The sequence below is a fragment of the Rhinopithecus roxellana genome, chromosome 9, assembly GCF_007565055.1.
Source record: "Rhinopithecus roxellana isolate Shanxi Qingling chromosome 9, ASM756505v1, whole genome shotgun sequence".
Classification (NCBI taxonomy): Eukaryota; Metazoa; Chordata; class Mammalia; order Primates; family Cercopithecidae; genus Rhinopithecus; species Rhinopithecus roxellana.
The window spans coordinates 88680110-88702233 of NC_044557.1; positions in this window are offsets into that span (position 1 = coordinate 88680110).

A 22124-nucleotide genomic window follows, 5' to 3' on the forward strand; every position below is an offset into this window, starting at 1 on the left:
TAAAAGAAGTATCCCATGAGAGGTACTGTGTAACTACCACATCCAGCTCTCCTTCATTTCCTGTTAGGGCAGGGCTGCTAGCTGCTCTGCTGCTGGAACCTCAGTTTACCCAGGGGGTCTGCAAACACCTGGCTAGAACTTGGGCTTGAACACAGTCTGGCTGCAGAGTTAGAGTTTGTATAGCATGCTAGTAACTTGTTTTCTGGAATCTGAAGCATTTAGATCCAGTTTATGAGATATGAAGAAGTCTACTTTCCTCCTTTCTTCCACTCACATCATCAGATAAACAGAGGCAGAACTGAGCTCAATTAAATCACCTACAGTCTATTCTGGGAGAGAGTATGCATAAGAAATAACAGGTATGGCTGTGAGAGACTTTAGAACATCATTGATAAGAAACTATGTGGGCATTAGATAGAGGCTCAATCCTCAATCCCAAAACAGATCTGACAGTATTCCAGCTAAACTCTGGTCCCGCCCAAGTGAAGTCAGATCAAATAAAAACAATATGATAGAGATATACTGCGTGTTTTTCTAAAATGATTATTTTAACAGTAGGACCTAAATGATGTTGTGAATGTCCACTGATGGGTCATGATACTAGATTCTCTTATGCACTGATAAAAAATTCAAAAATGTACACATTGTTTGTCTTTTACAGGAAGCCAACAGACAATTCCAGAAACTAATATCCTAACATGCTTATGGTTAATTTTCTAGCAACCTTACAAAATTAGTTTTTAAAAGTGACTAATGTTAGATATTTTAAAACTGAAAATACTGTATAACTAGAATTTCCTCAAGATTATACTTTAGCATTCTAACAAAAAAAAAAAAAAAATGGTTGCCATGCAACACTTTGTCTGCAATATTGCAAACTTCCTACTGTGCATACATAATCAAAGATAATTGGGATTCGCATAATTTTGTTCTGAAGCGTGTCATCTGCACTGTCTTGGGTTTCCTGAGAATTTTTATTGTTGCTATTTTAGTAGTCATTAACACATATGGTGGATTATGGTTAGTTTTAATTTTGTCGATCATCTTCTTCTTGTACCATTACTGTGTTTTTTTTTTTTTCCCAAAGGCTCTCTGTCCCATTCATTTTTTTTCTGTGTCTGCGTCATCATTGAGTTATTTTTTTGTTTGTTTGTTTTTTTGAGACAGAGTCTCACCCTGTCTCCCAGGCTGGAGAGCAGTGGTGTGATCTCGGATCACTGGAACCTCTGCCTCCTGGGTTCAAGCAATTCTCCTGCCTCAACCTCCTGTGTAGCTGGGATTACAGGTGTGCACCACCACCACACTGGGCTAATTTTTGTATTTTTAATGGAGATGGGGTTTCACCATTTGGCCAGGCTGGTCTTGAACTCCTGAGCTTGTGATCCACATGCTTTGGCCTCCCAAAGTGCTGGGATTACAGGCATGAGCCACCACACCCAGCCTGAGTTACTGTGTTGTTTCTTTTCTCTCCTACATCAAAATTGGAAAAGGGTAGATAGAGATGGTAACCATGGGATCTTATAGTAGCCTAAGTGGTCTATAGATCAGACAAAAAGAATAGAGATATACTGTGCAGTTGACATAAAAGAAAGTGTGACATCACTGCATTAAATAAAGGCAATTCAAACCAGTGGCATTTTTGTTGTCAATTTGTCAAAAATACATAATACATTTGCCAGACAGAAGCAGAAATGCAAGAGAAAAAAGAGGATAAAAATCGTGATGATTTTAGTTCCATGTGGGTTACTGATTTTGTGTTTCATTTTTTTCTTGATCTGATATTGTGTCTATTTAAGACACAACTGTCCAGTGTTAAGAAGCCTGGCGTCAATTCCTGCCTCGACAGCACAGTGTCTTTGTAACCGGATAAATGACTTCCCTGCTCCTCAGCTGTCTGACATTTCAAATGCGGACAACAGTGAAACTTGCTACGGAGGGTTATTATGAGGATTGTCTTAGTCCATTTGTGCTCCTAGAACAAAATATTACAAACTGGGTAATTTATACAGGGCAGAAACATGCTTCTCACAGTTCTGGATGCTGGGAAGTCCAAGATCAAGGCGCTGGCAGGTTTGGTGTCTGATGAGGGCTGCTCTCTTCTTCCAGGACAGCGCCTTACTGCTGCATCCTCCACGGGGAGTGATGATGGCTGTGTCCTCACCTGGCAGAAGGCTGGAGGGTGAACTCTCTGATTGCTGTGGGAGCTGCTTTTATAAGGGCCTTAATCCCCCTCACAAGCCAGGAGCCCTCATGGCTAAATTACCTCTTAATAGTCCCACCTGTTAATATCACATTGGCAACACCTGCATTTCAAAGGGGCCACATTCAAACCATAGCAAGAATGAAATGATTCAATGCCCATAAAGCATTTAGGTTTGGCACATAGTAGATTCTCATGCCATGCTAAGCACAGTATCTTCCTCTTATTACCCTCGGTTTCCACTTCTAGGAAAGCACCTTCTCCATTCCTAACCTGTGTCCATTCACTCATGTGATATGGTTTGGCTGTGCCCACACCCAAATCTCAACTTGAATTGTATCTCCCAAAATGCCCACGTGTTGTGGGAGGGACCTAGGGGAGGTAATTAGATCATGGGGGCCAGTCTTTCCCATGCTATTCTCATGATAGTTAATAAATCTCATGAGGTCTGATGGGTTTATCGGGGGGGGGGGGTTCCGCTTTTGCTTCTTCCTCATTTTTCTCTTGTCAATGCCATGTAAGAAGTGCCTTTTGCTTCCCGCCATGATTCTGAGGCCTCCCCAGCCATGTGGAACTGTAAGTGCAATTAAACCTCTTTTTCTTCCCAGTCTCGAGTATGTCTTTATCAGCAGCGTGAAAATGCACTATTACAATAAATAGGTACCAGCAGAGTGGGACATTGCTGAAAAGATACCCGAAAATGTGGAAGCAACTTTGGAACTGGGTAGCAGGCAGAGCTGGGAACAGTTTGGAGGGCTCAGAGAAAAATAGGAAAATGTGGAAAAGTTTGGAACCTCCTACAGACTTGTTGAATGGCTTTGACAAAAATGCTGATAGTGATATGAGCAATAAGGTCCAGGCTGAGGTCGTCTCAGATGGAGGTGAGGGACTTACTAAGAATTGGAGCAAAGGGGACTCTTGTTATGTTTTAGCAAGGAGACTGGTGGCATTTTGCTCCTGCCCTAGAGATTTGTGGAACTTTGAACTTGACAGAGATGATTTAGGGTATCTGGCAGAAGAAATTTCTAAGCAGCAAAGCTCTCAAAATGTGACTTGGGTGCTGTTAAAAGCATTCCATTTTTTTTTTTTTTTTTTTTTTTTTTTTTTTTTTTTTTTTTTTTTTTTTTTGAGACAGAGTCTCACTCTGTTGCCCAGGCTGGAGTGCAGTGGCACGATCTCGGCTCACTACAAGCTCCACCTCTCGAGTTCATGCCATTCTCCTGCCTCAGCCTCCCGAGTAGCTGGGACCACAGTTGCCTGCCACCACGCCCGGCTGATTTTGTGTATTTTTAGTAGAGACGGGGTTTCACCATGTTAACCAGGATGGTCTCGATCTCCCGACCTCATGATCCACCCGCCTCGGCCTCCCAAAGTGAAGAGCATTCCATTTTAAAAGGGCAACAGAACATAAAAGTTCAGAAAATGTGCAGCCTCACAATGCAGTAGAAAAGAAAAAACCATTTTTTTGAGAAGAAATTCAAGCCAGCTGCAGAAATTTGCATAAGTAGCAAGGAGCCTAATATTTATCCCCAAGACCATGGGGAAGATGTCTCCAGGCCATGTCAGAGACTTTCACAGCAGTCCCTCGCATCACAGGCCCAGAGACCCAGGAGGAAAAAGTGGTTTCATGAGCCGTTCACAGGGTCCCCATGCTGTGTGCAGCCTAGGGACTTGGTGCTCTCTGTCCGAGCCACTCCAGCCATGGCTGAAAAGGGCCAAGGTACAGCTCAGGCTGTGGCATCAGAGGGTGCAAGCCCCAAGCCTTCACAGCTTCCATGTGGTGTTATGCCTGCTGGTGCACAGAAGTCAAGAATTGAGATTTGGGAACCTCAGCCTAGATTTCAGAAGATGTATGGAAACTCCTGGATGCTCAGGCAAAAGTTCACTGCAGGGGCAGGGCCCTCATGTAGAACCTCTGCTAGAGTAGTGCAGAAGGGAAATGTGGGATCAGAGCCCCCACACAGAGTCCCTACTGGGGCACTGCCTAGTGGAGCTGTGAGAAGAGGGCCACCATCCTCCAGACCCCTGAATGGTAGATCCACCGACAGCTCACACCATGTGCCTGGAAAAGCCATAGATATTCAGTGCCACCCCATGAAAGCAGCCATGTTGGAGGCTGTACCTTGCAAAGCCACAGGGGTGGAGCTGCCCAAGACCATGGGAACCCACCTGTTGCATCAGTGTGACTTGGGTGTGAGACCTGGAGTCAAAGGAGATAAATTGGGAGCTTTAAAATTTTAATACCTCCAGTGGATTTTGGACTTGCACGGGCCCTTTGTTTTGGTAAATTTCTCCCCTTTGTTTTGTCCAATTTCTCCTGTTTGGAATGGCTGTATTTACCCAATACTTGTACCCACATTGTGTCTAGGAAGTGACTAGCTTGCTTTTGATTTTACAGGCTTATAGGCGTAAGGGACCGGCTTTGTCTCAGATGAGACTTTGGATTGTGAACTTTTGGGTTAATGCTGAAATGAGTTAAGACTTTGGGGGACTGTTGGGAAGGCATGATTGTTTTTCAAATGTGAGGGCATGAGATTTGGAGGGGTCAGGGATGTAATGATATGGTTTAACTGTGCCCTCACCCAAATATCAACTTGTATTGTATCTCCCAGAATTCCCACATGTTGTGGGAGGGACCCGGGGGAGGTAATTGAATTATGGGGGCCAGTCTATCTTGTGCTAATCTTGTGATAGTGAATAAGTCTCAAGAGATCTGATGGGTTTATCAGGACTTTCTGCTTTTGCATCTTCCTCATTTTTCTCTTGCTGCTGCCATGTAAGACATACCTTTTGTCTCCTGTCATGATTCTGAGGCCTCCCCAGCCGTGTGGAACTGTACATCCAATTAAACCCCTTTTTCTTCTCGGTCTCAGGTATGTCTTTATCAGTAGCATGAAAACAGACTAATACACTCATGCATCAGGGATTTAACAGACATGTTTTGTGTACATAGCAACGCATGAACTGAATTATTAGGGGCACGGATGTGTTAAATTGGTGAAAAGGGGAAAGAAGCGGCATGCCTGTATTTTCCATTCTCACACTGCTATAAAGAACTGTCTGAGACTGGGTAATTTATGAAGAAAAGAGATTTAGTTGAGTTGACTCACAGTTTTGCAGGCTATACAGGAAGCCTGACTGGAAGGCCTCTGGAAACTTAAAATCATAGCAGAAGGCAAAGGGAAAACAAGCACTTCCTTCCCATGCCACCAGGAGAGAGAAAGCGTGAAGGGGGAAGTGCCATATACTTTTAAACCATCAGATCTCATGAGAAGTCACTCACTGTCACTAGAACAACAAGGGAAAATCTGTTCTCATGATCATATCACCTCCCACCAGGTCCCTCCTCCAATTTGACATGAGATGTGGGCAGGGACACAAATCTAAACCATATTAATGTCTGACAAAGCTCACTTTATATATATCAGAAGAACTCAAAACTTGTGGAAAAATACAAATAGTCCTGTGTTGTGGCAATTATTTCAGGCAATTTCGCTCTAAGTTTCAGAGAAAGTCCAGGTTGGAAGAATCTTTCATGCTTTGCCAACTAGTATTTTGTTTATCCAAAATGTATTGGACACTGTTAGAGAGTTGGAAACAGCAGATGGATTCAAATTCTACACAAGATCCCCTAGTTACTGTGTGCAAAACAGATTTGTGGCCATTTAATTAATATTTGAAAAAAAAGATTTACAGTGTTCGGAAAAGGCTAGTGAAGGTGAGTCAACAGGATGGCATTCAGGATGTAGGGTAGTCTGGGTGATTTGAAAACTTGGTGAATGCTGATTCCTCCAAGATAAAGAATCTAGAAGGTGGAAAGGCGGGGATAAGAGGAATAAATGTTGTGTTTGAAATGCAGTATGCTTAGTGGCTGTCGAAGTTCAAGATGGGGCCTGCAAATATTACAGTTACACTTTTTAAAAGATATGACAACCATTTACAGTCATCAGCATAAAGATGCACTTAAATTCATAAAATGGATGTGATCTTTGAGAAAATAGAGGGATGTGCCTAGAACACAGATAATTTCCTGAAAACACCAACATTTAAAAGCCAGAAAGGGGAACAGAAAGCAGGCAACGCAGGCTCTAGAGGTAGAAATCAAGATGGAAAAAGTTACCCCACTCTTCATAAGGTCATATGAAGTCAAGTAATCCATATATCAGGTTTTTAAATTTTATTTATTTATTTATTTATTTATTTATTTATTTATTTATTTATTTATTTATTTTTGAGATGGAGTCTCCTTCTGTTGCCCAGGCTGGAGTACAGTGGTGCGATCTCTGCTCACTGCAAGCTCTGCCCGCCACCATGCTGGCTAATTTTTTTGTGTGTTTTTAGTAGACAGGGGGTTTCACTGTGTTAGCCAGGATGGTCTCAATCTCCTGATCTCGTGATCAGTCCCCCTTGGCCTCTCAAAGTGCTGGGATTACATGTTTCAGCCACTGTGCCCAGCCCCATATATCAGTTTTAAAGACAATTAGATAAAGAAGAAAGAAAAAGAATTTCATTGTCATGCCACACTGAGTTGTATATTTTCTTGATTCATTTAATGCCATGTCTTGCAATTTTGTAAGTAGCTTCCAATCACATGATTATATTTTAATGACCATACAACATTATAATATAGAAAAATTATTTTATTCAATAACTCCTTTTAAGAAAACTTAATTTTTATGTTTTTTATTATAAATAATAACCTGAGATACAACATGTGTGACTGCCTGCGTGCATGCGCACACACTCACATATGTTTTGGGTTATGTGGACACACACACACACATTTTGGATTATTTAATTACCAGATATTGGGTTTCTCTATAAAACTGAAGGAGTTTCTTCAGAAGTATGAAAGTAAACCAATTCTGATAAACTTATAAAAGAATTGATCAGGGTCACTCATAAGGTTTTACTAAAAACCTTGGGATGTTTATTCTGATGTTTAATCACTATCAAGAGTCTCTGATATGGGATATATGGATGTTTTAAAGCTATAGCTATAAATTGTCAAATTGTATACAAAATGTACTTTTATTTTTTAATGATATTCTCATTTTACATGGTGAAGGACCCAGACCTCTGGACTTTTCTCTCTCTCCTCATTATCTGTTGTGTTTTTCAAAAATCACCCAATCGTAAAATAGGACACTGATGTAAGACAGAAAACATTGTACCTCCATGTCATTTTTCTTTGTTGTTTCACTCAAAGTTGATACATGGTTTAGCATAAGGTGGCACATTTCTACCTTCATGTTTATAGAATTATCCGTTCTAGTGTACTAAGAAAAGCAAGGGTAAGTTTGCTTGAAATTCATCTCTGTTTTGTACATTTTGTTTGAGAGAATTTATTCACTATGATGATAAATGCCACTGGGTAGAAAACAGTGCATTATATACAGAAAGTCAGGGGTAGAAAACCTGTTAGGTAGACCCTTCTCTATCTGTGACACTGGCCAAGTCATTTAACCAAACGGCAAAAGAAGAAACTGGAGTTGTTTCAAACCCCCTTTAGAGAATTAGACTCAGTGATCAGACTGTTGTGTGACCAAAAGTGAAAATGAATGAGGAAGTCTTCTGAATGTTTCAAGACCTACTAACAAAGAAGTTTATGGTTAGATGTCCACGTGTAATGTTTAAAATAAATTCAACATTTCCACAGATACTCAAAATGTGCTTTTATGCTTTCTAAATTAGAAATTTAATATCCTTACTTCTCTTCTTTCAAGTAAAATGATTTCCAATGTGCCTCAAAAGATGAAAACTTACAACATACTGAACCAACCTAAATATTCATTTTATAAAACAAATATGTATGAAATATTCTTTGTACTTAATATTTATTAAATGTGTATTGTATAGCCAGAGTGCTTAAACTGCTATATATGTAGTAATGGCAGAAAAAGAAAGACAGTCATCCATTCACTACACAGGGGCTGTATGTAAAGATGGCCAGAATACTTCCTCACTTGACTTTCTTTATTTATTAAGGCAGTCCATTAGTGCCGCCCAGAAAAAGGGTCTCTAAGGCATTGTACATAACACATTATACCCTGAGATGCCTTATTGCTCCAACTGTCCTAGAAACAGGGGTCAGGGAAAGAAGAGTCCTAGACACAGTGGAGATCAAAGCTTCTCCCAGACTCCAACAGTTTAGTCTTAGAGCATCAGAAAGTTGAGGCAAGATAAAAGCCCCTCATGGTGGGTCTTTAACACACGGCACTATGAGTGAGTATAAAATGGTAGAAGACAAAGGAACGTTGTCAGAGAAAAATTGCTCTCTGAGGCCAAGAGTTCTAGTTGAGCAAATATACGCCTTCTCTTTCGTCAGATCTGGGCTCATGTTTCTGAGAATACAGACTGCATTTCCCAGTCTCCATTGCAGATGGGTGTAGTCATAAGGCTACCTTATGGCTAATGAGATGTAAACCCAAAGCTCATGGGCCAGCTTCCAGGACACCTCATTCACAGGCCAAGTCATGTAGCATTTGACCATTCTTCACCACCACTCTTGCCTTCCTGGGGGATGGAAGCTGGAGCAGTTCTCTTGGACTAGGACAGGAAGTTTGAAATGAAGATTGTGTTGCCAGGTGCAGTGGCTCATGCCTGTAATCCCAGCACTTCAGGAAGCCAAGGTGGGTGGATCACTTGAGGTCAGGAGTTCAAGACAAGCCTGACCAACATGGGGAAACCCCATCTCTACTAAAAACATGCAAAAATTAGCCTGGTGTTGTGGCACATGCCTGTAATCCTAGCTACTTGGGAGGCTGAGGCACTTGAACCCAGGAGGCGGAGGTTGCAGTGAGCTGAGATTGCACCATTGCACTCCAGCAGCCTGGGCAACAAGAGTGAAACTCCATCTCAAAACTAACTAACTAACTAACTAAATAAATAAATAAATTAATTAATTAAAAAAGAAATGACAGTTGTGGTGGGTAGAATTATGACACCTCAAAGATGTCCACATCCTAATGCATGAAGCCTGTGAATAGATTAGGTTCCTTTACACAGAAAAAGGTACTTTACAGGTACAACTAATACTCTTAAATTTGAGGGCTATTACCCTGGATTATCTTGGTGGGCACAATATAATTGCAAGAGTTCTTACAAGAGAGAAGGAGGAGGTTCAGAGTCAGAGAAAAAGCAACGTGAGGACAGAAACAGAAAGAAGAACGGGAAGAGGCTCCACTGATGTTCTGAAGACGGAGAAGGAGTCCGTGAGGAATCCAGGCTGCCTCTAGAAGCCAGAAAAGGAAAGAATTAGGGAATCTGCCTTTGCTGACCCATTTTAGACTTGTGGCCTCCAGACTTGTGAGAGAACACATTTATGTCGTTTTAAGACACTTCATGTTTGTGGCAATTTGTTACATCATCTTAATACAGAGGCCATGCCCGGTGAGGCAATGACAGAAGGAGCTGGGTCCTGAGAATTCACTGGAACACAACTACTACTCAGGCCAATGTTGCCTGCTCCCAGAATGTTACACTTAGGAAAAATACACTTATAACATATATATTTAACTTTTTTTGGTTTATGCTCCCCTTTATCAAATTCAATTCTAAACTTTCTTTTTTTTTTGCCAAAGATGAAATGAAATATCATTCAAAAACTCAGATATAGAACATGGTTTTCAAAATTTTATACTCTACAAGAGCCCAAAGAAAAAAAGAATAAACTACTTGACTTCTTCAATAGAAAAGAAACAAAAAAAGAAATAAAAAGATATTGTGTCCTGCATGCAGTCATGAATTACTTAACGGGGGGGATACATTCTGAGAAATGTGTCACCAGGCAATTTTGTTATCATGAGAACATCACAGAGTGTGCGTACACAAACCAAGATGGTAGAGCCTACTGCACGCCTAGGTTATACTGAATAGCCTATTGCTCCTAGGCTGCAAATCTGTACAGCATGTGACTGTACTGAATACTGTGGGCAATCATAACTCAGTGGTTAGTATTTGTGTATTTAAACACATTTAAGCACAGAAAAGGTACAGTAAAAATACAGTATTGTAATCTTATAAGACCACCATGGTATATGCAGTTTGTCATTGACTGAGCCATTATGTGACATGTGACTGTACATAAAAGAAGTGAAAGGGCCTGGCGCTGTGGCTCACACCTGTAATCCCAACACTTTGGGAGGCCAAGGTGGGCAGATTGCTTGAGGTCAGGAGTTCAAGACCAGCCCGGTTAACAGCGAATCCCCATCTCTACTAAAAAAAATACAAAAGTTAGCCAGGCATGGTGGCATGTGCCTGTAATCCCAGCTACTTGGGAGACTGAGGCAGGAGAATCCCTTGAATCTGAGATGCAGAGGTTGCAGTGAACCAATATCGTACCACTGTGCCACTGCACTCCAGCTTGGGGGACAGAGAGAGCCTTCATCTCAAAAATAAAGGAAAAGAAATGAATGGAAAGGAGGCATTTGAGATTAAGGTAATGGGAAGAGATAAATGAGAAATGTTTGGTACTGGAGTGATTTTACATGAAATCATGATATATATTAAAGGCAGTAAATATTTGAAAATGCCCTGGAATCAGTGATAACTAGGGTAAATTAAGGTATGTCCATCTCATATAGAAGGAATGGAAAAAGAGATAAAAAGTTGAAAAGGGAATGAAGATAGATGGTATAGTTGAGTAGATAATGAAGATGAAACCTAACCTGCAAACTCTGGCACTTTCCTGGCTGGAAAAGAGGAGGAACAAACATTGTGATTGTAAAAAATGACAAACATTCTCTATGCAGAAAAGAAAGTTTTGTTCGTAGAGACCATCTAGATAGAAATGGCTCATCATGCCTGAAGTGAAAATAATGAAGGGAAATTCACATTCAGAACAATGTTAAAGCTCTTAAAACTACACAGGGAAAATAAGCCTAAGAATCCATGCTATAAAGAAAGGTATTTAACTTTATTTTAAACAAGGAGGCTCCCTCTCTTGGATCCACCTCTGAATATCCTGTGTATATTTTCCCCTAAATTCCAGTAAAGGAAGAGCTGACTTCATGAGTGTCTCTACCAATGACAGACAGTTCATCAGATGCTGAACAGTGTGCAGACACTTTCCATCTTTCACTTGCGAGTCTTGCATAAATATATATATATATATATATATATATACACACAGAGAGAGAGAGAGAGAGAGAGAAAGAGAAGAGTAGGAGATGAGAGAAAGATTTACACTCGGCACTAAAAGAGAACAAAGCCAGACTTTCACCAAGTTTGGGAAATAATGGAATCCTACTAATCAGAGTAGTCAACCATTAATTTACCTGATTGCTGATGGTATGGAGCCAGTACTGTCTATCTATCTACCTATACAGAGCAGGTATATATATGTATATGCACACACACACACACATACATATATATACACATATATGTGTATATAAGTACATGTATATTTATTATTCATGTATGTATAATATACATGTACTTATATACACATATGTGTATATATATGTATGTGTGTGTGCGTATTCTATTCATGTATGTATTTATTTCTTCTGAGGAACCTTAGGTGGTGAGAGCTCAGATGATTTCCTTAAGGTCACATTTCTAACTCAGATTTCTTTAATATCAAGCCCATGTTGTGACAAGTTCCCTATACTCCTTTAAGTGAGCCAATATGTATAGGCTATATTTATAAACCATAAAGTGTTTAAACTGTTAGACAATATAGTTATTAAGCTTTCTAATATCATCAATCAATTATCTTTTTTTGTCAGCCTTCTAAAAATCAATTGAGCTGCTTATTTGTTCTTAAGGATGCATGAATCTCAAAGTAGTTCCTGATGGAATGGGAGAAAAACAACAATACAGTTCATATCAGGTAGAAACCAGTCTATGCTATTTTTATTAGAGTGGGGCAATCATTAGGCCCCCAGGATAAAAGAGTAGCAGATGAGAGAAAGATTTACAGTTGACACTAAAAGATAACAAAGCCAGACTTTCACCAAGTTTGGGAAATAACCCCAATGGAATCCTACTAATCAAAATAGTCAACCATTATTTACCTGATTGCTGATGGTACAGAACCGGTACTAATGGACAGACAATTGTGTGTCTGAAACCAAAACAAACTTTATAGGAAGGAGACAGCACTTATTTTCCAGATATATATAGTACACTCATTCCACAAATACTGACACATATGTAAGCACTCAAGTATTTATTCAGCACAGACTAAGGGTATCAATTACAATAATGATCCTTAATAGACAAGAATCATGTCTTTTCATTGTTGTATTTTCAGGATTTAACCTGAGTTCAATAATACAGGTTTCATAAGTGTTTTTGAATGGCCACCGTGTCTCAAATTGAATAGATATTTTCTTATCAAATCACTTCCACTCTCTAAGTTGTGCATTTCTTATAAGAAATTTGGGACTTAGAGGGGTTAACAAAATTGGCCAGATTTGACTTGCAAGGGTATTAGTTGTGAGTCCTTGTTGGAAGGAGTAGAAAGCTATTCCAGTTAGCTTAAGCAAAAAATAGGAAACTCATTATAAATATAAGGTGGTATCAACTGGAATCCAAGGACACAGTGACAGGAGGACTCTAGATACGTGATCTAGAGAGATTCTCCTCTATGTTTTTGTCTAAACATCTGCCTGAACATGTTTCTTTCTTAGCCTAGAGGATGATCATTTTTTGGCTTTGAAGTTTTGTTTTGGTTTCAAATTTCCCAGGAGATAAATCCCATTAGGCCTATCTTATGCGAGGTGCCTCCTTCTCTTCATATAAGGGACTCTGCTTCCTGCAGTTGAGTGGCAGGCACAAGATCCTGTCTGGCAAGACAGAGTACCCTACCCTCAGGGATGCATTGACCACTTCCAAGGTGGGTATGTGAAGTTCTGCAGGTGTGACCCAGAAAGAACGGTAGGAATCACCATACAAAAAACTCTCTATATCTGAGTTTGTAAGCAGCATGAATCTAGTGATCATGACACAGATTAGAGCCATCTTTATCACCATAAGGGGTTCCACAGAGCATGGCCAGGCCAGAAGAAATTAAAATTGTAGAGAAAGAGATTCACAGGAGTTTTTGGGTGATGTCCAGCTACAACTGGAAACAGTCCTACACATATACTTTTCATGTTTTGTTGTTGTTTGTGGTGGTGTTTTTGCAATAGCTAAATTTCTGTTACTTGAAAGCAAAAGAATTCCGACTGATAAACTAAGTCTGCCTGGTTCCACAGCCAAGTTCTTCCTATCTTCCCTTGTCTCTGTGAACAATGGGTAGTGAAAGAAGGTCAAGTAAAGATAACAGTAACTCACAGGGAACAATGGTGATAAGGGTTGGAAATGTCAAGCCTCCTTGGTTAAAACAAAGGCTAGAAACATCCTCAAATGAATCTCAGTCAAGTCACTTTCCACCTCTGTTCATGTCTCACCTTATCACCTTATCAACACCATTTCACTGTTTCAGAAGAATCATCTCACCTCTAAAACATTTAACTCAATATTGGGCATGCATTTCTGGTTTTCATTTCTTTCTTAGCATACCTCCTCATTGCTTCTGGGACATATCCTTTGCATCCTTTTCTCATGCCCCATGTGAGATGCTACTACCAGTCAGAGGTATTTGATAAGATTTGAAGTTGGTACTAGAAATGATAAGAGCCAATCCCTTTCTAGTGACAACTCTTGGAGATGAGCTGCTGGAAATCCCAGTGGAGAAAAGTGGGTGGAAGAAATAAAGCTGAAGTCTTAAGACAACCGGAAAGGATGGTAAGTGAATAAGTGAATCCTGGAGGTGTTTGTTGTGACTCCTGAACTCAGCGGCTGAACCTCTCCCTTCTAGATAGAAGAGAACACTTTCTCCTTTTAGCCTATGCTAGTTAGCATTGGTTATGCGTCACTGGCATCCAAAGATGTCCAAAAGGGATATGATTATTTCTTAGTTGAGCTGAAACAACGAAAGCTGTTCTTATTGAAAGAGCACCCTATCTTCGGAACCTCAGGCTGCTCTCCTCTCCACCAACTGTCCATTCACTGCTAAGGTTCCCACCACACGTTGGTTTTAGTCTATGTCAGGGAGCCATTGCTACTGGCTTGCCCCAGGCAGGTTGTACGGCAGCCTCTAAAGTGTCCTCAAGCTTACACAGATAGACTGACTAGCCAAGAGTCATTGAGAGGGGCCAGATAATTCAGCATCTTCATCCTAAAAATTTACATCGTTATGAGAACACGTGGCCAATTTGGCTATGATTATATCTTACAATGTTGTATTTGTGGTTAGAATAATTTGGTTCTGAAAAGAAAAGAGGGTAAGCACAGCATCATCTCTGTGCTCACAATTGTTTTTCAGTCACTCAGCTTGCTTGGGAAACAACTATGCAGACTGTGATGTGGTTCGGTGTCAATGCCTGGACATCATGAAATTGCTCAACAAGAAGTCACCTCCACAATCATCCTGTTTGATTTCTATACTTCAGGCCTCATGCAGGAATTTTTCTACTATAATCCCAGAATGTGTTTTCTCTCTCTTCACCTGAATGCTCCAAGGTATGTTATCGTTTCAGACAGAAGTACATTTGCTCATAAGATGGCCTAAATTCTTGTATGACTTGCCATTATTTAGATTAGAGCTATTGGTCATAGCTATTTCTTCTAGGAAAAGATAGAACAATTCTAAATAGGTTTGAAAACACCTTCCATGGTCAACTGCCCACCATCCACCTATCTTCCATCTCAGTGGTTTTATCTTATCCAGTCTGATAATCTCCTTTAACGATTCTGTATCAGCAGTTCCCAGATAAAGACAACCAGTGATCATCAAAATCTCCAGGGATATATAAACATACACATATAAATACATCCTCCTAGACATAATAAAGCCAGTTGTTTAGCTGATGATTTACTGTACTATAAAAAATATATCCCCTGTGTGATCCCGGCTCCTGTCTAATTTAGAATGAACTACAGATCAGTATAACACAACCCACAGTGCACAGATGCACTTGTTTTCCTCTGGCCTGATTTCTTTGGGCAGATGTGCCTGTGTGTTGGTGCCCCATCAAGGCAACTTCTCTTTCTCCTTGTCTGTAAAGAGTACCTGTATCTTAAGGCTATTGTGAGCAGTATGCACTTAGAGTAGCTCCTACCATATGAGAAATGTTTAATGAACATATCCTCCTACTCTCTAGCATTGACTTCTTGTTATTGGCAACTGGCCCTCAGTCTCTCTGCTTACTATGGCTTCATCCAATTACTTTTACTGATCTTCAAAGAAAGGATAACATAAGGAGTCTGTTCCGTCCTGGAATGCCAAAGTTTCAACTGTTTGAGAAAACAGTCCCCACTTTGCCACAAGTCTTTTCTGGTGTTGTTTCTAAAATAAAATCAATTTGAATAAATAAGGGAGTAGAGACAAACATTTATTGAGCTCCTGCATGGATGGATATAGCACTCTTTTTATCTTTCTAATGTATTTATTTTCTCATTTAGTTCTTATAAACACCAAATGAAATAACTACTATAACAATCCAGAAAAATAAGTCAAAGAGAAATAAATTTCCAGATTTTTGATTCAGGTCTGCCTGACTCTCGCACCCCAGATCCTTCTTTTACGTAGTGAAAGGAGTCAACAGGCCAGGCATACCACTGCCCGCACCATCCCATTCATCACAGACACACGTGTGCGCAACAGCCTGTGCAAGGCCCATTTAAAAACTCATTTCAACTTCAGAGAAACATAATGGGTACGGAAGAGGTCAATTCAGGCAAACAGATGAGGCGAGCATTGCCTGTGATATTTTAAGATGATAATTAATCACCCTTAATATTGCAACCATCTAAATATTGCAGGCATTTGCTCTCTATCCTTATCTAATTCTGATTACTTCTCATAAAGAGATTCATTTTGAAAATGACCATTTCCTTAATGTAGTGGAAATACATTTTCAATTTTCTATCTGCTTCAAACGTATCTCCAATGAATCTGAGATTTAATTTAGTCAGTAAGTTGCTGAATGGGGCAACCAAGATGAATGGATTGAATAAAATAGTTCCATCATCATTCCTTTCTTCTGCTCTAATTATTAGAATTAGTCATAAGATATCTGTACATGTATAAAATTAACATGGGGAAATTTGCTCCGGGCCAAAAAGAAATTAGGCAAGGTATAAATAGAAACTGGCAGTGGCATCAAAGCTCCTACAGCATTGATAAATTTCCATGAGGACATGAAGGCAATACTTAAAGAGTCAGAAACATGTGCTTCCAGTTCAATCCTGTCTACAAAGCAATACCTTCCCCCAAATCTGTGCTTGCTGAAACGCTACCACTCCTTCCATCTCCTTTCAAATGCTACTTCCTCCAAGAAGCTGGCTCAGATTCTTCTCAATTGGATGTGACTCCATGCATTTTTAAAGACATACACGCATTATGCTTGTTTATATTGCATTCCTTCTTTGCTAGCCCAATTAATCAGTGTTATGATAATTTCTCCCATGACATTCCTTTATGCATAAAAAGCATGTGTTATTCAGCTTTGCCTGTGTCAGAGCCCAGCAAGGTATAGTAGCTCTGTGAGTCAGTGATGGTTGAATTTATCTGTCCAGATGTTCTCACCCTATCTGCCTCTCTGAGCCAGCCCGCAGATTGCTACATGTTCAATCCTCCTAATAATAAAACCAAAAAGCCAACAAACAAAAATGAGGACAATCACAACAAAGGCACAATCAAAAATGTTCACTCGATTTCCAGGACTCCAAAATCAAATGTCAATCTAGAATTCGCCAAATTTTTCTGTAAAGGGCCAGAAAACAAATATTTTTGACTTTGTGGACCTTAGGGTTTCTGTTGCAACTGGTCAATTCTGCTGTTATAGCATGAAAGGGGACATAAATCATCCATAAACAATTGAGTATGGCTGGATTCCAATAAAACTTTATTCACAAAAGCAGATAGTTGGCTGAATTTCACCTGCAGGCTTACACTTGCCAACACCTGATTTTTAGTTCAATGGTGTTTAATCATTTTTGGTCTGTGGAGCTTTCTCTTCCAATAAAATCTTAAATGATTTTCATTACATTCACATAATAAATGCTGCAAGCAATGAGACATCATTTTATCAGTCTCAAGTTGTCTATCTCCAATCCTTAATTCTTTCAGTTTCCTCTACCTGCACAGCCCTGTCTCCTTGCTTTTTAAGCATAAACAAGAACATCCCTGAGAAATCTTTCCTTATTTATTCAGTTAAATTAGATAGTGATTAAAAAAAAAATTCTCCCATAGCGTATTACTCTGGCTTCCTCGATTCTTTTCATATAGTTATATATTTATCTCCAATATACAACCCCATCCTAGTCTTTACCCTTCAGAAGGGAAGCTCACTGCTTGCATCTGGTGGACATTTATTTCTTGAATTCAACGTTAATTGCTATTCATCCTATATGCTCAGTCGAGGTGTCCCTTTCACAAAGATTTATGCGTATCTTCTGATTGTAGAGAAAGAGATCTACTTGGTGTCAAACAGATATGAGTTAACTCTGGCTATTGTGGAGCCTTGGGAAAGTTGTGACACTCTCCTTTCTTCATGGTATTTTCACATATAGACAAGCCTACTCAGTGCCTAGCACGTGCAATAAATAGGTGCTCTGTGAATAGCTGAGTGCTGCTCATCTTATAATGGCATATCCAATGAATCCATTTGTATAAAGAATGTGACCCACAGAGAAGCATATAATATAAGCAAAATTAATGGTTGTCAGTGTTAAACTTACCATTGTTTCCCCACCTGTAATATATTTTTTTCATCCTCTAAATGTCAGATCGCTTTGTCTATACTTTGGTGTTCATGACTTTCTCTTTGGCATTCCAATCTTTAAATTCATAACCTTATAATCTCTGAATGACTTAAAGCACTTAAAGATGGAATCTTTGTTCTAAAGCATTTAGAGCAATCCCAGGCACAGCTCAAGGACTCAATTAATGTGTTTAGTAGAAATTAATGAATCAATGGATCCATCATCATTTAAATTCATCAAGCAAGGAAAAGAGTGCATACCAGAGTTACTGGGGAGAAGAGATATTCAGGGTCTGAATGAGCCCCTGAGCACCACTCTGTGTGATGTCATGTGTGCAATGATTCTGGGGTGTGCAGTGGTGAGGGGCTGGAAATTCTGGATTTGCACAGTTAGGTGAAGTGTATGAATCCCTGCAAACCAAGCAGAAATAGATACCTTGATCTTTTCCATACTTTTATTTATCTATTTTATCTGTAACATCACACTTAGACCTTGATGTCTGAAGAATAGTTTTAGGTTGATGAATTACGAGCTACTTAATATTTTCCTGGAGTCAGAGAATGGGCAGGCAACCTTGCATATGAGACAGATCACTGGAATGGGAATTCTAACAGCTAGACTCAGGACAATAATTAACCAAGGAAATCCAGCTTTGCTACTCATAAGCTATTCAACTATATAAAACTGCTCTATACTTCATATTCATAAATTCGGTCAAATATCACCTATTTTATCCAGTTAATGAAATTGACAAAAGAAGAAGAAAAACAATTAGGTGCATAAAACCCCAGCACAGTGTCGAATACATGCAGTAGGCTCTATTCTTGCTACTCTTCTCCCCAAACCTCCTTCTGTTCTCTTGACATTCAGGAGAGCCCTCCTAAAGTTTTCAATTTGTAAATAATTTTCACTAAGGCTTGATAATCCTGACAAATATTTGATAATCATATTGTTATCTTAAAGGCAAATGTAATTATAAGAAGTTTTCACAAGAGAGCATGGGCTCTGTTTACTGAGCCAGTGATCAAATATACCTATCACATTGGCTGGCCTCATATAATACTAGGCAATGTTGCCCAGCAAAAAAGCAAAGACATTGGATATTATAAGGAAGAGACCATGTTGCAGGTGGGAACATCAGTTCAGAAAATAGAAACCCTTGTTTGAGCACCCTTTCACAATTATCCATCTGGCCAAGCTTGGCTGAGATGAGCCTAATTGTTTTTAGCTGGAGAAAAACACCAATAATACCTTCCAGGGTTTGGTTACGATTGACAAAAAATTGACAGCATAATTTGTAAATCAAAAATGTCTCCAAATAGTAGAAATTATTTGTAAATAGCTAAGAGGAAGAGTCAATCTCTGAAGCATCCTCTCTCTCAAAGACACAGAACGATCCTCACCACGTGCTCTGTTCACACAGCCCATGGAATAAAAGGGTTTCCTAGTATCTCAGCCAGTGATTATAGGCTGTTGGTATCAAGCAGAACCTTGCTCCACATCACAAATAATGAACCTTTTTTCTTCTTTTTCCAGGCAACAGCATAAGCCACGTTCAGTGGTGCAAAGTCCCCTTCTTATTGACAATTGGCATCCCTTATCCCTGCTGTGTTTTTTGGTCTCTCTGCACAGTCCTCACCTACTCCATTTCCAGATATTGGCATCAAGCATCAGCATGTGGAGCTCTTTAGAGAACACTCGCTAATCGATGTCTGTGCTGGAATGAGATTAATCTAATGAGGCTGACAGGGAAAGAGAAAAAATAATGCAGGCATTGGGATAAAATAAGATGAGAAATCAATTACGAGAAGAAAGCGTAACGTGTATGAACATTTCAAAGCTAAATGTCTTTCCTCCCTGGCTCTAAAAGAAGGCAGCAACCCACCTTGGTAAAGAGAAAACTTCCGTAAAAATAGTCTTACAAAATACCCTGGGAAAACTAAACCAGACAAGAATAGGAAACAGAGAGGGAAACATGGCTACTCTGCTCTCTCCTTCAGGAAGACCTTTTCTCCCCTCACTTCCTGAGCCTCCCTCTGCTTTCCCCTGCGACCCCTGTACACTTTCCTCAACTCACTCCTTACATATTGGCAACCCATGTCCAGCCCTCAGCCCCTGAGAGCAGAGATCTGCAAATGGCTTCTTTTCCTCTACTCCCACATCTTCTCCCTGGGTGATCCCACCCCACCCCCAAACATCCAAACATGTCTCCCGGGCTAAGCTATTCTTCTTGTGTGCCAGATGCACCCCTCTGAGAGATGGGGCTGGGGCTGGGTCTAGTGGAAAAGCCAGGAGAACTTGAATTGAAGAGTGTTAGCCTGCCATCAAAACCAGAGGATGAAGAAGGTGAACCATGGAACAAGGGAGCAGAGGGAAGTGGCTCCCAGTGAGGACCACAGGCCCGGAGTGGACTGGCTCTGCCCCTTTCACAAGGGTCCCTCCCATATCATGGACACAAATTATGTAATTATTCGTGCACCCATTAGTGTTTTCTTCTTGGCAGACCATGAGCTTCAAGAAGCTGGGGCATTATTAATTAGTCATTCCTACTCCAAATGACCAGTACAATCAAACAAGGACTGCTCCATAAGACATTTTGAAAATGAACATTTGTTATCAAGCAAATAAAAAGACAGTCATATAGCTTGAAAAAAATCTCAAATCACTATTCTTTTAGGTACTCTGAGGGCACTTTGCACGAAAAATTCTTTTGTGGAAAACAGCAATATTCTAGAGGAGGAGTTGGTAAGACCTAGTTATTGTCAGCAAATGAAATCCTCAAAGTTCAAGGTGAACTCAAGACATTTTCTGTATTATACCTCTAATGCCAATCCATATGGTATTGAACAGAAAAAGCACTCCTAGATCTGTAGTCCTTTCCATGCCATGCTGAAAGTCTGTAAAATATTTTAGCCAGTTCACTTGAGTAATATTAATTACACTATTTCTAAAGTCCATTAGGCTATTTATAAACTCCTTAATTTCACCATTGACTAGTTATTTCTAATGTTAATTATGCTAATTAGCAAAACATCTGGTGTTGACCAGAGTTCAGGATAACCGAAACCCCTCGTTGCCATCTGTGGAGTATGTATTTCTGATTTAAAATGCCATAACTTCTGCAGTTTAGCTTCAACTATCACATACATGATGTCATACTGTCCATGCAGAAGGATTCTAAAGAAAATTACAGATGTCTTAAAACCTGTAATTCCATCATCTCTCTTGGCCTTCGGAACTCTTTAATGGGCAGCTTTTTTTCTATGCAGCTGACTAAGCAACCCCTGTTTGAAGTCACCAGTTTAATCTTTAAAGATTTTAAAATACAGATTCCAAAAACTAAGTATGCATATGCTAATTAGCCCAATTTGGCCATTCCACAATATATACATATTTTAAAACAGCAATGCTGTACATGATAAATATATACTATTTTTATTTGTTAATTAAAAATAAATAATTGAAACAAGAAAAAAAATACAGAGGTTCTAGATTTCCTCCCCAGGGTGGGAAATAGACCTTTATAAATACAATGCTGAATTTTCTTTCCTAGGACAGTGGAGAAGAAAACCGATGCTAATGCCAGATGTTCTCTTAATCATTCACCCTTTTGAACTAGTTTACAGTCCCACTAACAGTGTAAAAGTGTTCCTATTTCTCCATAGTTCAACCATTGTGGAAAACAGTGTGGCGATTCCTCAGAGATCTAGAACTAGAAATACCATTTGACCCAGCCATCCCATTACTGGGTATATACCCAAAGGATTATAAATCATGCTACTATAAAGATACATGCACACGTATGTTTATTGCAGCACTATTCACAATAGCAAAGATTTGAAATCAACCCAAATGTCCATCAGTGACAGACTGGATTAAGAAAATGTGGCACATATACACCATGGAATACTATGCAGCCGTAAAAAAGGATGAGTTCGTGTCGTTTGTAGGGACATGGATGCAGCTGGAAACCACCATTCTCAGCAAACTATCACAAGAACAGAAAACGAAACACCACATGTTCTCACTCATAGGTGGGAATTGAACAATGAGATCACTTGGACACAGGAAGGGGAACATCACACACTGGGTCCTATTGTGGGGAGGGGGGAAGGGGGAGGGATAGCATTAGGAGATATACCTAATGTAAATGACGAGTTAA